The sequence below is a fragment of the Panulirus ornatus genome, chromosome 64 (assembly GCF_036320965.1).
Source record: "Panulirus ornatus isolate Po-2019 chromosome 64, ASM3632096v1, whole genome shotgun sequence".
NCBI classification, from domain to species: Eukaryota; Metazoa; Arthropoda; class Malacostraca; order Decapoda; family Palinuridae; genus Panulirus; species Panulirus ornatus.
In genome coordinates, this window is record NC_092287.1 from 3268497 (window position 1) to 3285268 (window position 16772).

The 16772-nt window shown below is 47.0% G+C and overlaps 2 protein-coding genes across 2 annotated transcripts in view; one reads left to right on the forward strand and one right to left on the reverse strand.

Moving 5' to 3' along the window:
- LOC139746279 (3'-5' RNA helicase YTHDC2-like) overlaps positions 1-16772 on the reverse strand; it is a 251303-nt gene that overhangs the window by 129056 nt on the left and 105475 nt on the right. The gene's annotated exons all lie outside the window — the stretch shown is intronic.
- Positions 15073-16772, forward strand: part of LOC139746286 (uncharacterized) — a 108892-nt gene continuing 107192 nt past the window's right edge. Inside the window, exon 1 of the mRNA XM_071657363.1 lies at positions 15073-15617. The gene's annotated coding sequence lies outside the window, so the exon portion shown is untranslated. The remainder of the gene's footprint in view (positions 15618-16772) is intronic.

Below are 16772 nucleotides of genomic sequence, written 5' to 3' on the forward strand. Positions count from 1 at the left end.
TTCTATACATAGCTAAAAGCTTGTAATTTTCCATCTATACAGAGCTAAAAGCTTTTACTTTTCCATCTTCTATACAAAGCTAAAAAGTTTGTACTTCTTTATTTTCTATTAAAAGCTAGAAGCTTGTACTTTTCTATCTTCTATACAAAGCTAAAATCTTGCATTTGTATATTTTCTATGACAAGCTGAAAACTTGTGTATCTATTACGCCACGCTCAAAGCTTATCTTCAGTTACCCCTGACGCGTCATGTACTTACCCACGTGAGGAAATAGAACGACCCTTTGCCTTACACTGGACCTTATGAGTCGGGTTAAGGGCCAGGCTATCAAACATCAGGGTCGTACCGTCCTGCTCAAGGGGGTCGTACCGTCGTGGTCAATGGGGTCATACCGTCGTGGTCAATGGGGTCGTACCGTCGTGGTCAAGGGGGTCATACCGTCGTGGTCAAAGGGGTCGTACCGTCGTGGTCAATGGGGTCGTACTGTCGTGGTCAATGGGGTCGTACTGTTGTGGTCAATGGGGTCATACCGTCGTGGTCAATGGGGTCGTACCGTCGTGGTCAAAGGGGTCGTACCGTCGTGATCAAGAATACAGGCAGCTTTGAGCTGTCTTCTTGGAGCTTCAAAAGGTAAAGGCTTCGTTACCAAACCCACTCACAATGCTCAGAGAGAGAGAGAGAGAGAGAGAGAGAGAGAGAGAGAGAGAGAGAGAGAGAGAGAGAGAGAGAGAGAGGGAGAGAGGGGAGACCTCCCCTTGGACCATGATCAGAAAGGGGTCGGGCACCAGCCACGTTTTGGACATCAAGACCGCGCCTGTTCGAAGCTGTTGCGACCAGCTCCAACGGGTACAAACGGGGGGTGGGGTGGGGGGGTCTTCCCTGGCGCATTTATCCCCCCAACCTGCTGACGTGGAGGGAGGGGGTGGGGTGGGTGGGTAAGGCCAGGTCTCTCTTTGTGTATGGGGTTGATACTACAGTCTGCCGTTTATATACGGAAGTATGTCTATAGCCTACTACAGTCTACCGTTTATATACGGAGGCACGTCTATATTCTACCACAGTACCGTTTATATACGGAAGTATGTCTATATCCTACTACAGTCTACCGTTTATATACGGAAGTATGTCTATATGCTACTACAGTCTACCGTTTATATATGGAGGTAAGAGGTAAAACCGTTTTTCTGTAACTAGTCACATAAACGGGTGTCTTGAACGGTATAATCTGTCTATCCTTCCATAAATGATATATTATAATAACAAGACGTATATACTTCATATTCACGATGCAATGATAATAATAATAATAATAATGATAAATGATAACCATATCTCTATATCATTTCTGTGTATGGTGTAACATTATAGGATGTCGTTTTCTATGACCACATTTGGCTTCGGAACGGAAGAAAACGTTAGCTGTGCCGTAACTAAAGGAGGAAAACAATGAACGCGATATGGGTGTCAAGTGATCCGTGTTCAGAACGAAACGAAACGGGTTCGTTCCAAGATGAGGCAACACGGGATATGGTGTCAAGTGATCCGTGTTCAGAGCTAAACGAATCAGGTTCGTTCCAAGATGAGGCAACACGGGATAGCCCGTAGGAGTGAAACTAACCACAGGTCATTAAGGGGTTGAGAAATGGTATACAGTTGGTCAGGTGGCGCACATCATACCTCAGCTGTTCTGTACTATCTCCCCTGTAATCACGTTCACTGTACCATGGCCTGGCGAGCGGGACGGGCCAAGACGACCCACATACGAGCGAAGGACAATCGAATACACCAACGAAGCAGCATCTGTCTGAGTCAGCCTTGGGACCTGTGACCCTCCCACCCTCTCTCTCTCTCTCTCTCCCGCAAGGCTCCTCCAACAAAGCGAACCTCACACATTCCCCTCTCCCGTTCTCTTAACAAAGAATTGGCTTTAACTCCATTAACATAGTGTGTGTGTGTGTGTGTGTGTGTGTGTGTCACAGGGATTACCCAAATAACATGAGTAAACCGCATGACAATGATAAGACTTGGGCCCCCCCGAGCCTTGCGTCATGCCAGTGACATCGAAGCCCCACACACACACCCACCCAGATGATGGCTGAGCAAGAAGGCCACACATACCCCGAGGGACGCCCCAGCTAGCGCCCCCTCTCTCTATCCGCGGGTGATTCACCTCAGCAATCTAATCTCTGTGTCTAAATCTAAACAGAAGTTCTATATCTAATGACACTTATCGTGTATCCTTCTGTACGTACTTATAATTATCGTATCGTCCAGTACATACTGAGAGAGAGAGAGAGAGAGAGAGAGAGAGAGAGAGAGAGAGAGAGAGAGAGAGAGAGAGAGAGAGAGAGGCTATCCTGGCTGACGTCACCATCATTAGCTAATTACTACTCTGATGGTCAGTTAAATTCATCAAGCTCTGACGACCTAAACTGACCCGAAACGAAAAGTACACCAGCCATGGGACTGGCGACCCAGGATATATCGATTATACTTTATTCCCGAACATTATCATTATTATCATCATCATTAATATTATTATTATTATTATCATTATCATCAATATCATCATTATCAATTATTATTATCTAACTCATTCCGGTAATAATAATGACAACAATGATAATAATATAATAATAATAATAATAATAATAACAACAACAATAATAATAATAATAATAATAATAATAATAATAATAATAATAATAATAATAATTTATATCTATTGAGTATATTCGAACGTGTCAGTGACGTCACACGGGTGCGCATGCTCTGTGACGCAATGTGACCGTAATTTGTTTTGAGATATGGGGAAAACTGTGACGAAATGTTGAATCACATAGTTCATTTCACGAAAGAAGGTGTTGATATCTTTTATGTGTCTTTCAATGTGTCAAGATTAGATAAAGTTTATTAGTATTTCAATTCTACGTCAAGTGATGCAACACTCCTCTTACGCGTATGGAAAACAATTTTCCCAGATCGTATTGAGGAAGGATGAAACTGCCTCTCGCTCTAGGAAAGAGAGAGAGAGAGAGAGAGAGAGAGAGAGAGAGAGAGAGAGAGAGAGAGATGAGGGTATAACTTTCTCATTTCTTAAAGTTGGCTTTATCCGTGTGGCTAGGGCATATCTGGACGGATCTGATCACCCAGGAAAATCGGATTCTTCCAGCGGCTCTGGTCGTGATGACGACAGCACTCGACCTATGTTGCCATGTATTGCTGGCTTTCTTTTTTTTCTCTCTATTTTCCTGCTTGCGAGGTTAGGTTCATGTCTAATGCACCGAAACCACAGCTCCCTTTCCACATCCAGGCCCCACAAAACTTTCCATGGTTTACCCCAGACGCTTCACATGCCCTGGTTCAATCCATTAACAGCACGTCGACCCCGGTATACCACAACTTTCCAATTCACTCTATTGCTTCCATGGTTCCATCCTCTGCCAGATCCACTCCCAGATATACAAAACACTTCACTTCCTCCAATTTTTCTCCATTCAAACTCACCTCCCAACTGACTTGTCCCTCAACCCTACTGTACCTAATAACCTTGCTTTTATTCACATTTACTCTCAGCTTTCTTCTTTCACACACTTTACCAAACTCAGTCACCAGCTTCTGCAGTTTCTCACCCGAATCAGCCACCAGCGCTGTATCATCAGTGAACAACAATTGACTCACTTCCCAAACCCTGTCATCCACAACAGATTGCACACTTTCCCCTCTCTCCAAAACTTTTGCATTCACCTCCCTAACAACATCCATAAACAGATTAAACAACCATGGAGACATCACGCACCCCTGCCGCAAACCTACATTCACTGGGAACCAATCACTTTCCTCTCTTCCTACACGTACACATGCCTTACATCCTCGATAAAAACTTTTCACTGCTTCTAGCAACTTACCTCCCACACCATATATTCTTAATACCTTCCACAGAGCATCTCTATCAACTCTATCATATGCCTTCTCCAGATCCATAAATGCTACATACAAATCCATCTGTTTTTCTAAGTATTTCTCACATACATTCTTCAAAGCAAACACCCGATCCACACATCCTCTACCACTTCTGAAACCACACTGCTCTTCCCCAATCTGATGCTCTGTACATGCCTTCATCCTCTCAATCAACACCCTCCCATATAATTTTCCAGGAATACTCAACAAACTTGTACCTCTGTAATTTGAACACTCATCTTTATCCCCTTTGCCTTTGTACAATAGCACTATGCAAGCATTCCGCCAATCCTCAGGCACCTCACCATGAATCATACATACATTGAATATCCTCACCAACCAGTCAACAACACAGTCACCTTCTTTTTTAATAAATTCCACAGCAATGCCATCCAAACCCACCACCTTGCCGGCTTTCATCTTCCGCAAAGCTTTCACTATCTCTTCTCTGTTTACCAAATCATTCTCCCTAACCCTCTTACTTCGCACACAACCTCGACCAAAACACCCTATATCTGCCACTCTATCATCAAAGACATTCAACAAACCTTCGATAGAATTACTCCATCTCCTTCTCACATCACCACTACTTGTTGTCACCTCCCCATTAGCCCCCTTCACCGATGTTCCCATTATTTCTCTTGTCTTACGCACTTTATTTACCTCCTTCCAAAACATCTTTTTATTCTCCCTAAAATCTAATACCTCCTGCACCTTTCCCTTGATCTCTTGCCCCCTTTTTTTTATACATCTCCCACTCATTTGTACTATTTCCCTGCAAAATTCGTCCAAATGCCTCTCTCTTCTCTTTCACTAACAATCTTACTTCTTCATCCCACCACTCACTACCCTTTCTAATCTGCCCACCTCCCACGCGTCTCATTCCACGAGCATCTTTTGCACAAGCCATCACTTGCTTCTCTAAATACATCCCATTCCTCCCCCACTCCCCTGACGTCCTTTGTTCTCATCTTTTCCCATGACGTAATACCCGTCGTTTTCTCTCATACGTTTCTATACCGTTAAGGAAATGGTGATTGGTCGTTACTACGTGAAATAAACGAAACTCGTACAGTCGTGGCCATCCCGGGTAGTACGACCGTTGTGCCCATCCTTGGGTTGTACGACCGTCGTGCCCATCCCCAGGGGTCGTACGACCGTCGTGCCCCAGGGGTCGTACGACCGTCGTGCCCCAGGGGTCGTATCGTAGTGGCGGAGATATAACAAGCAGTTGCGTCAGGTTATATATTCTAGGAAGTGTTGCGTATGGAGATGAATACAGTGTCAACTGCCACCCTTTTAAATATGATACCAAGGGTCGTTTCGCTCGCAACGACCCCAGTGGGGGGGGGGGGGGGCAACCACAGGGGCGCAAAGTAAGATTACAGACTTCATTTTTGGTGGCCCACATCATGTGGTGGTTCATGATGGTGGAATGAATAATAAGGCTCACAATAATGATTGGGAAGTAAAGCTCTCAGTAATAAGGCTCACAATAATGATTGGGAAGTAAAGTTCTCAATAATGAAGATACAAGGGGCAGGGGGGGGGGGGGATACATAGCTGTCAGGCAGAATAATATATACATACATAGGGTCTCTCTCTCTCTCTCTCTCTCTCTCTCTCTCTCTCTCTCTCTCTCTCTCTATCTATCTATCTATCTATCTATATCTACCTATCTATCTATCTATCTATCTGTTCTGGTGACCTGGCTAGCGTGTGGCCGCTGCTCTTCCAGTGTGTGTGTGTGTGTGTGTGTGTGTGTGTGTGTGTGTGTGTGTGTGTGTGCCGCAGCCACACGAAGCTTGACCGTTAGGTCACCTATTCCACGCCACTCGCTTTCCCCCCTCGCCTAGCGACGTCCTGGAAATCCCCCACGTTGAGCATGTCTCCTCCACCTTCCCCATGACCTTTCCTCCGTCGTGTGAACGTCACCTCGCCATGTCTTCTTCTCCACCTGACGATACACCACCCACCCACCCGCGCGCGTGCGCGTCGCGGCGACCCGCTGCGTTGGTCACTTTTGAAAAAAACAAATAAAAAAAATGAGATGGGCGGGGAGAGGCGGGGAAAGGTGGGGTGGGGGTGCCTGCTTTTACCAGCCAACGACGAGAGAGAGAGAGAGAGAGAGAGAGAGAGAGAGAGAGAGAGAGAGAGAGAGAGAGAGAGAGAGAGAGAGAGAGAGAGAGAGAGAATCACTAGTTCCTAATATATCCACCAGGGGTAATTTCGGCATGGATGACGTCAGCAGAGGAAGATATTCTTGAGTTTGGTGTCTTATTTTTATCCCCCGTTCGTTTATTGTTTTGTCCCTGGGATATGGAAAGGGTCAGGCTCCCTCTATCCCCTGGGATATGGGATGGTCATGTACATCCTGGGATATGGAAAGGTCATGTAGTGTGGGTAGTTTAAGGTGAGGCATTTTGCCTAATAATCAAGTTCACGACGGTACGACCCCTTGAGCACGGCGGTACGACCCCTTGAGCACGGCGGTACGACCCATTGAGCACGACGGTACGACCCCTTGAGCACGACGGTACGACCCCTTGAACACGACGACGGTACGACCCATTGAGCACGAAGCTACGACCCATTGAGCACGACGGTACGACCCCATGAGCACGACGGTACGACCCATTGAGCACGACGGTACGACCCATTGAGCACGACGGTACGACCCATTGAGCACGACGGTACGACCCTTGAGCACGACGACGGTACGACCCCTCTCACACCTCCGAATATTCACGGGAGGAGTCTCATTCATTCGAATATTCATGATGATGATATTCTCACACCCCTGAATATTCGTTCTACGTCATATTCTCATCCGGGTCCATCATTCCCACAATGCTGATCACCAGGGCCCGGGAAGGAGCGTAATTGCCCGGGACCTTTCTATGAAGAGGCCACCAGCTGTGGGCCACCAGCTGTGGCCACCTGTGGGATTGGGGACTGGAAAGCTGGGATGTCTTGGGGGGGTGTTAATGTGGTGTCCTGTCTACACACACACACACACACACACACACACACACACACACACACTGACTAGCGTTGCTGACCATGAGTCTACAGCTCGGAGCAGGCCCAGGACTGGACCCGCGCACTTGGGGGGTGTGGGGGAGTTCGAATCCTGGGCGTGGCATTAGTCGACCCCACGCCCGAGCCAGGTGATGCTCACCCTACCCTCCAGGCTGGTCGATACGTGGATGCCTTCACTACACACACACACACACACACACACACACACACACACACACACAGATATGTCTTGGTCGAAGGATCTAAAAAGGAAATTTTCGTCTATCAATATCAAAGTCTATTTCAATATCAAAGTCTATTTCAAGATCAAAATCTATTTCAAGATCAAAGTCTATTTCAATATCAAAGTCTATTTCAATAGGTTGGCTGTGGCAAGCCAGGTGGAGGGCGCACGACAGGGCCAGGGAGGGTGAAGATCTACGTGAGGTGGACCAAGCCCACGACACCCTGTGCCACGGCTTATATACGTGCTGCCTGAAACGTTTGGCAACGTTCTGGTGGCTGAAACGTTTCACATCGCTCTGGTGGCTGAAACGTTTCACATCGCTCTGGTGGCTGAAACGTTTCACATCGCTCTGATGGCTGAAACGTTTGACATCGCTCTGATGGCTGAAACGTTTGACATCGCTCTGGTGGCTGAAACGTTTCACATCGCTCTGGTGGCTGAAACGCTTCACATCGCTCTGGTGGCTGAAACGTTTCACATCGCTCTGATGGCTGAAACGTTTGACATCGCTCTGATGGCTGAAACGTTTGACATCGCTCTGGTGGCTGAAACGTTTCACATCGCTCTGGTGGCTGAAACGCTTCACATCGCTCTGGTGGCTGAAACGTTTCACATCGCTCTGATGGCTGAAACGTTTGACATCGCTCTGGTGGCTGAAACGTTTCACATCGCTCTGGTGGCTGAAACGTTTCACAACACTATGGTTATTATAAATTCGTCATTTTTTATGATAAAAGAAAACGTAGCAGCCAACTCATCGTGTGTGATGTGGAGAATGTATAACTTTCATGATGAATGTTGTATAACATAACATACAGGGAGGAAGTAAACACAGGCCTCGTACTGCCTCAACCAACCCGTAACACACACACACACACACACACACACACACACACACACACACACACACACACACACACACATGCCCGCACACTACCACCCACGCCGTCTCTCCCACGCCTACAACTCCCACACTACTCTCTCTCTCTCTCTCTCTCTCTCTCTCTCTCTCTCTCTCTCTCTCTCTTTCTCTCCTATCCTGGGAATGTTAATGTCATTGCCTGAGGCGTCGGGGGGGGGGGGGGGGGGGGGGATTGATCTGGGGAGGAAAGTGGGGGACAACGGGGTGGGGGGTGCGGGAGGGGGGGGGATTTCTTCTGCCTGTTTCACTGCAGGAAATGCAAAATGGAAAGGGACGCATGCCCTCCACGAACAGCTCAGTGGATCAGGAGAGGTCAAAATGATGCCATTTACCATAAACAAACAAACGAAAACTCATGTAAATGATCTCACGTAAATCCTCATGTAAATGACCTCATGTCAGTTTTCAATTCCATCTAAGCTATATTTCCACCACCTCACTGTTGGAGGCTTCACTGTCAGTGCCCTATTTTCACTGTCGGAGCCATACCTTCACTGCCAGTGCCCTATCTTCACTGTCGGAGCCATACCTTCACTGCCAGTGCCCTATCTTCACTGTCGGAGCCATACCTTCACTGCCAGTGCCCCAACTTCACTGTACGTCTAACGCTCAGGACAGTTGGAGGGATACATCACAGGTAATTATGAGAATAATTAAGAAAAGCAATCAGCCCATAATTTCCTCTATTAATCAAAGCAATAATCCATTCCCTTGGGTCACAATTCCAAGCAAACTTAACAACATAAAACTACAGGAGATGACATAAAGAGCAACAGAATAGTGAAGAAATAAAGAAGTGAGAAGTAAATGGAATGAGAGATGAGCTGAGGACATGAACACTCTCCCTCCAACACATATCCCTCCCAGATTCTTCAACTCCCAAAAAGAATAAAGCTTTCCCTCCAATATACAACCAAAGAGATATTCCTGTGGCTTCATCTCCAGCCGGCCCGGTCGACATGGTCTGTGTCTGTAGCTGTTGGGGATGGATGGGTGGTGTCCAAATCGAAGACGAGAAAGTGTTACTCGTACATGCCTGGGGGATGGTAGGTTTCCAGACGGGTGTATACATGTTAGTAGGGCAGTTTTGAGCGCTTGTGAGTGTGAGGCAATACGTGGTGGTACTGTCCTTGTCTTGAGTTTTTTTTTTTTTGTTCTGTGTTTGTTCTTAACAGAGATGGATGATGACCGGCTGGGTGAAGCATAGCTTAAGGTGGAACGTATGAATCACAGGGGGTTCGAACTGGTACCACCCGCCGGTGCTCCGAAGGGCATACAGCTCACTGCTGGCATCTGTCTTCATACGTGTGTGTGTGTGTGTGTGTGTGTGTGTGTGAGAGAGAGAGAGAGAGAGAGAGAGAGAGAGAGAGAGAGAGAGAGAGAGAGAGAGAGAGAGAGAGGTGGCATGAAGTATATATTCCACTATTATTTCCACTGTTATCATACTGGTGATACTATCACTGATATATATATATATATATATATATATATATATATATATATATATATATATATATATATATATATATATACATAATTGTATGTAGTGATATCTGCCTTAATGACCAATCAGCAGTGTCGAGAGCCATTAATTAAATGCATCAACACACCCTCGTCTATCCTCAGATCACCCCGCTCTATACCACACGAGAACACCCACCTGTTCTGCGAGAACATGAACAGGCATGGAGAACTACGGTGAACACACACACACACACACACACACACACAGACACACACAGGGGAAGTTCATGGTCTGTTGTTTTTCCTGAACTTCTGACGCTGACGGCGTTATTGACCCGTCAATAGATAGAGGCCTCATGTCTATCGACCCACTCCACCTGTGCTGAAGATGGCACACACACACACACACACACACACACACACACACACACACACAGCTGATCTGTGTACACAATGGCTCCTGCCACGCTTAATGTGCTATGTACATCACACACTCGGCAGGTGACGAACGTTAGATATAGATATAGATATAGATCATTTCTAACGCCTTGCTCGCGGGGTAAACAAATATATTAGCCATGACGTCATTAATCTGTCATGAAAGGCTCGTACACACGTTATCAGGAATAATGGATGAGAGGGGAGGAGGAGGAGGAGGAGGAGGAGGAGGAGGAGGAGGAGGAGAAAAAGAAAAAGAAGAAGAAGGAGAAGGAGAAGAAGAAGGAGAAGAAGAAGAAGGAGAAGGAGGAGGAGGAAGAGAAGGAGAAGAAGAAGAAGAAGAAGAAGAAGAAGAAGAAGAAGAAGAAGAAGAGGAGGAGGAGGAGAAGGAGGAGAAGAAGAAGAAGAAGAAGAAGAAGAAGAAGAAGAAGAAGAAGAAGAAGAAGAAGCAGAGGAAGAAGAATTAGCATGACTTATGGTAAGAAATGTAATGAGTATCATATTGGTGTTACCGGATCCCGCCTGCACGAGGTTACACCATGAATGCAAACGTCACTTTAACGAGGCTACGAGTACAGTCCTGTCAAGGAAATCCCTCACTGCTAAGGAGTCCACATTTCCCTGCCGCTGAAAGCAGCGCAGCCTTTACAGAAAAAAAAATCCTGGGTAACACAAGGACTTTATAGAAAATGGTTCTGGGGTAATTGTTATATATATATATATATATATATATATATATATATATATATATATATATATATATATATATATATATTGAGGAAAATGTGTGGTGTGAGGTGGTTTGATCGAGTAAGTAACGTAAGGGTAAGAGAGATGTGTGGAAATAAAAAGAGCGTGGTTGAGAGAGCAGAAGAGGGTGTTTTGAAATGGTTTGGGCACATGGAGAGAATGAGTGAGGAAAGATTGACCAAGAGGATATATGTGTCGGAGGTGGAGGGAACGAGGAGAAGAGGGAGACCAAATTGGAGGTGGAAAGATGGAGTGAAAAAGATTTTGTGTGATCGGGGCCTGAACATGCAGGAGGGTGAAAGGAGGGCAAGGAATAGAGTGAATTGGAGCGATGTGGTATACAGGGGTTGACGTGCTGTCAGTGGATTGAATCAAGGCATGTGAAGCGTCTGGGGTAAACCATGGAAAGCTGTGTAGGTATGTATATTTGCATGTGTGGACGTGTGTATGTACATGTGTATGGGGGGGGGGGGTTGGGCCATTTCTTTCGTCTGTTTCCTTGCGCTACCTCGCAAACGCGGGAGACAGCGACAAAGTATAAAAAAAAAAAAAAAAATATATATATATATATATATATATATATATATATATATATATATTTTTTTTTTTTTTTTTTTTTTCAAGCTATTCGCCATTTCCCGCGTTAGCGAGGTAGCGTTAAGAACAGAGGACTATATATATATATATATATATATATATATATATATATATATATATATATATATATCCTATGTATATTACTTGACACCACCATCTTGTACTCATGCACACCACCTCTCCTCCTCCTGTATAAGCACCCTCCTCCTCTCCTCCTGTATAATAACCCACCTACGTTCTAGGCTGTCCCTGGCGATGATCGGCTGTGGCTGCGCGTGGGCCTCCCAGGAATCCCCCACTATCAAGGTGTTCTCTTTAGCTCCACTTCTTTTCTGTGTTACTCTGACATTCTCTTTGACGACTTAGCCCCGGGAGACGTAATCCCATTTTCTAAACGGCATTAGCGAACCTAACCAACTGGGACGCCGTTTTCTATCCCCTCTTAAGCAGATATTCTAGTTTCTGTTACCTCTTTCTCTGTATATCTATCAGCGGTTCTCTCTCTCTCTCTCTCTCTCTCTCTCTCTCTCTCTCTCTCTCTCTCTCTCTCTCTCTCTCTCTCTCCTCATTTTCGCACCTTCAACCTTCATTTGTTTGCCTCTGTCTGCCGTTCCCGTTCCTCCGGCGTCCAGCAAACAATCTAAGGCCTTCCTGCAAACAATGTGTGCCATGTATAAGCCCAGCAAACAAGTCTTACATTCTATTCAACATTAACTTCGTTAATAAATGGGTTAATATTCATTGTGACCTAGACTCCCTGCTCAATTTCTGCTTCGAGAAAAAAATGGGGAGGAAAAAAGTTCGTTTTAATATATATATATATATATATATATATATATATATATATATATATATATATATATATATATATATATATTGGAAAGGATCACAATTTTACGCGTGATCAAGATATTCCTATGAGTCCACGGGGAAAATGAAACACGATAAGTTCCCAAGTGCACTTTCGTGTAATAATCACATCATCAGGAGAGACTCAAGAGAGAAATATAAGTCAGTTGACATACAACGAAGAGACGTAGCTAGGACGCCATTTGGTAAATATGCGATCGTGTGTGTGTGTGTGTGTGTGTGTGTGTGTGTGTGTGTGTGTGTACCCGCGGTTATCAGTGTCTTAAACACAGCTGGGCACAAGACTTTGGTCCAAAATGACAACTACCCACGACCCCAGCATGACACTGTCTTGCCCAGTGTGAGCGGCCAGCACTGTTCAACTGTTGAAATTTTCTGTTTCCCATGAACAACAGGGGGGGGGGGGGCACATGACTGTTGGGGGGGAGGTTACCTGCTTCACGCGGCGGGGGGGGTACTATGGTTGTTGATGACACTGTTCCCTCCAAACAACTGAACTGCTTGTTTGTAGTAATGACATGACTGTCTAGTGACCGAAGCAGGTGATTACCAATGATATTTACCAGTTTTTAAATATTGTAATTATCTCTCTTTATATATATAATGGTCTATACTGTCTTCTATAATTACCCATGGGTATCTAATGGTCTCTACAACCCTGCAAAATTGCCCCTGGGTATCTAATGGTCTCTACAACCCTGTATAATTACCCCTGGGTATCTAATGGTCTCTACAACCCTGTATAATTACCCCTGGGTATCTAATGGTCTCTACAACCTGGGCATCCATCGGCCGGCAGAACCCCCACTTACCCCTGGGTCTCTTAAGTGACAAGCTAATTTGCATACGTCGGAAGGTGAGGGATCGGAGCCGGGAAAGGTCGCTGGGCATTTGCATACAAGTCTGGTCGACACTGCTGGTCGAAACCCGACCCTTACCCATCACCCGTTAAGTGGGTAAAGGGGTGAAGAGAAAGGGTATCCCAAAGGGGTAGTGGGGTAGGAAAGGGAGCGGGGGGGGGGGACAGCAGGTTCAATGGTGGGGGGTGGGGTTCAAAGGGAGGTATGAAAAAGGGTTAGGTTCAAGAGAGGTTCCATGTGGGTAGGTTCCCATGGGGTGTTCTAAGGGGAGGGTTCACATGGGGAGTTCTAAGGGGAGGGTTTAGAAAGGGAGGGTTCACATGAGGAGTTCTAAAGGGAGGATTTAGATGGGGAGTTCTATATGGTGCGTTCACAAGGGGAGTTCTATCAAGAGGGTTCAAATGGGGGAGGAGTTTTATAAAGAAGGATCAGATGGAAAGTTCTATGGGTAAGGGGTTCAGACATGGAAGAGTTCGATTAGTAGGTTCAGATAAGGAATTCTACGAAGGGATTGTTCAGTCGGGAAGTTCTATGGTGAGGGGGTTCAGGTGTGGTGGAGGTTTTCATTATAAGGTTTCATATAGGAAGGGTTCAGATAGTGAAGGTTCACTGGGGGAAGCCATAAGAACCATGTCTTCCTATCTAAGGTGATAAAAAAACGTCTTACTAAACCTTTGAACCCTGCTTATTTGGCGGTATTGAACCTTTAAACCCAGTTTTATATTTGGCGGTACTGAACTCTTAAACCCAGCTTTATATTTGGCGGTACTGAACTCTTAAACCCAGTTTTATATTTGGCGGTACTGAACTCTTAAACCCAGTTTTATATTTGGCGGTACTGAACTCTTAAACCCAGTTTTATATTTGGCGGTACTGAACTCTTAAACCCAGCTTTATATTTGGCGGTATTGAACCCTTAAACCCTGCTTATTTGGCGGTAATAAACCTTTTAAAACCCAGCTTTATATTTGGCGGTATTGAACCCTTAAACCCTGCTTATTTGGCGGTAATAAACCTCTTAAAACCCAGCTTTATATTTGGCGGGTTCCTCCCCCCCCTTCCCCGGGGGCCCCCCAGCTACGTCTCTATGGACCAGAGAGAAGGACACACAGACGTCACGAGAGCTGGAAGGTAGGTGGGAGGGAGGGAGAGAGGGAGGGAGAGAGGGAGATGTAGGAGGGAGGGAGGGAGGGAGGGAGGGAGGGAAGGGGGACCTGCTCCAAAACCTCCTCCCCTCCCCCGGGCCGGAAACCTGGGAGGCACGATGATGAAGTGGCTGTGGTCTGGAAGCCTCCAAGTGGGTTAGGGTCTGGCATTTGGAGGTTTGAGAGAGAGAGAGAGAGAGAGAGAGAGAGAGAGAGAGAGAGAGAGAGAGAGAGAGAGAGAATTTACCTTAGTACTTGTTGAGAGACGCGATTCTAACCGCCCGAAAAGGGCAGAGCCCAGCGCGTAACGCTGACCGCAGGGGAAAAGGTAGAGGAGTTCTTTCAAAGAAGCGAGTTGTGTGTGAGTTGTACGTGTGTGTGTGTGTGTTGTTATGAGAGAGAGAGAGAGAGAGAGAGAGAGAGAGAGAGAGAGAGAGAGAGAGAGAGAGAGAGTGAATATGTGGGAAAATCTAGAAGGTGTTGGCACTTGGAGAGAGAGAGAGAGAGAGAGAGAGAGAGAGAGAGAGAGAGAGAGAGAGAGAGAGAGAGAGAGAGAGAGAGAGAGAGGAAGAGAGTGCGTGGGCTTCAGGGAGGGGAGAGTGGGAGGGGGGGCGGCGCTGATAGAGAGAGGGGAGAGGAGGAGGAGGTGGGGGGGCTGGGAGAGGAGGGGAAATGAGAGAGTGGAGAGAGGGGAAGGGAGTGAGGGGAGGAAGAGGGAAGGGGAGGAGGGGGGCGGCTGTGCGATCGATGGAGGGAGCGGGTTATAAAGGGCGGGAGGAGGCCAGGGCCGGCCACACTAGGAGTGCGGTCGTCCTCCCGCGCCACACCGCCGGCCGTGTCCTCCTCCTCCTCCCTCCAGCACTCGGCGACGCCCACGGGCTCACCCCTCCTCCCTCAGGCGGCAAACCTCCCCCGCCCCCCCCAGGACACAACAGCCAACCCCTCCCCCCCATCCCCAGGGCCCCGAGCCCAGGACACGGAGGAGAAGGCTCCCCTCCCCCCAAGGGCATCGCGTCTCGAGACGTCCAGCGCGCGCGAGACACCTCGAAGAGGGAAAAAGGCAGGCTCCAACTTTACCAACTCCCTGTGAGGGACGCCCTACGACCACTACCACACACCCTAAGACTCCTCATCCCTTTCCCCCCCCCCACCCTCACCCCCTTCCCCCCCCCCCCTCCCCTACCCCCTAGGGACCCTCAGGGCCAGGGGGAGTTCAAGGGCGGGCCCCGGGGAGACCTGTTGACTGGGCCCCCGACGTTCGCAACCGCTTTCCACAACGCCCACACAAACACCTGTTGAGCGCACGGCCTCCCCTCCGCCACCACCACCCACCACGAGAGGTAAGTCTCTGCACGCCTTCAACACCCGTTCCATTTCTCGTACCGCATGTATCAGACTTCAACACCCGTTCCATTCCTCGTACCACATGTATCACACTTCCTCCCTGAAGACAGAGGACCTTACTGGAGGAGACCCTTGTTAAGACCTACCGACCCTGAGGAAAGTCTTGGACCCTCAAGGACGAACTCCACATGCAGTAAATATGGAGCTTCGCTTTCCTGGTCGAACCACAGGACCCTTGTGACTCCCCTCATGATCAAACCATTAGAGATTCACCTTTCAGGCTTCGTTTTAATACATGAACCATCCGGAAGGAACCTCTGAGGCTTCCTTTTGACACCTGAACCACCGGGAATGAACCTATGAGGCTTCGCTTTGATATATGAATCACCAGGAATGAACTTTTAAGGCTTCGGTTTGATATATGAACCACCGTAAATGAGCCTTTGAGACTTCGTTTTGATATATGAACCAGCGGGACCTCTGAGACTTCATTTTGATATATGAACCAGCGGGAATGAACCTTTGAGACTTCGTTTTGATATATGAACCAGCGGGACCTCTGAGACTTCATTTTGATATATGAACCAGCGGGAATGAACCTTTGAGACTTCGTTTTGATATATGAACTAGCGGGAATGAACCTTTGAGACTTCGTTTTGATATATGAACCACTTGGAATGAACTCTTAAGGCTTTGCTTTGATACCTAAACCATCGGAAACATGGATCCGCTTTTTTTTTCTTTTTTTTTTCTTCTCTGTGTCTACTTAAAATGTCCGACTCACTAATTACCGATGATTTATGACCTGTAGAACAGTAATAGCCTTCCGGTCCAGTCCGGTGTATCTCGCCAAGGTACAATGGGACGAAATTCGTATTGTTTGTTGGATCATTATCGCCCTAGACAGGACGAGAACGACTCTTGGGTACGATGGCCCGGTCTCTAAGAACCTGTTCACAGGTCAGGTCATCATAACCAGGGATCGTATGTAGTCGTGCTCAAGGGTCGTGCCGTTGTAGTCAAGGGTCGCCAAGTAGTGCTCCAGGGTCGTACCGTCGTGCTCAAGGGTCGTACCGTCGAGCACAAGGGTCGAACCGTCGTGCTCAAGGGTCGTACCGTCGAGCACAAGGGTCGCACCGTCGTGCACAAGG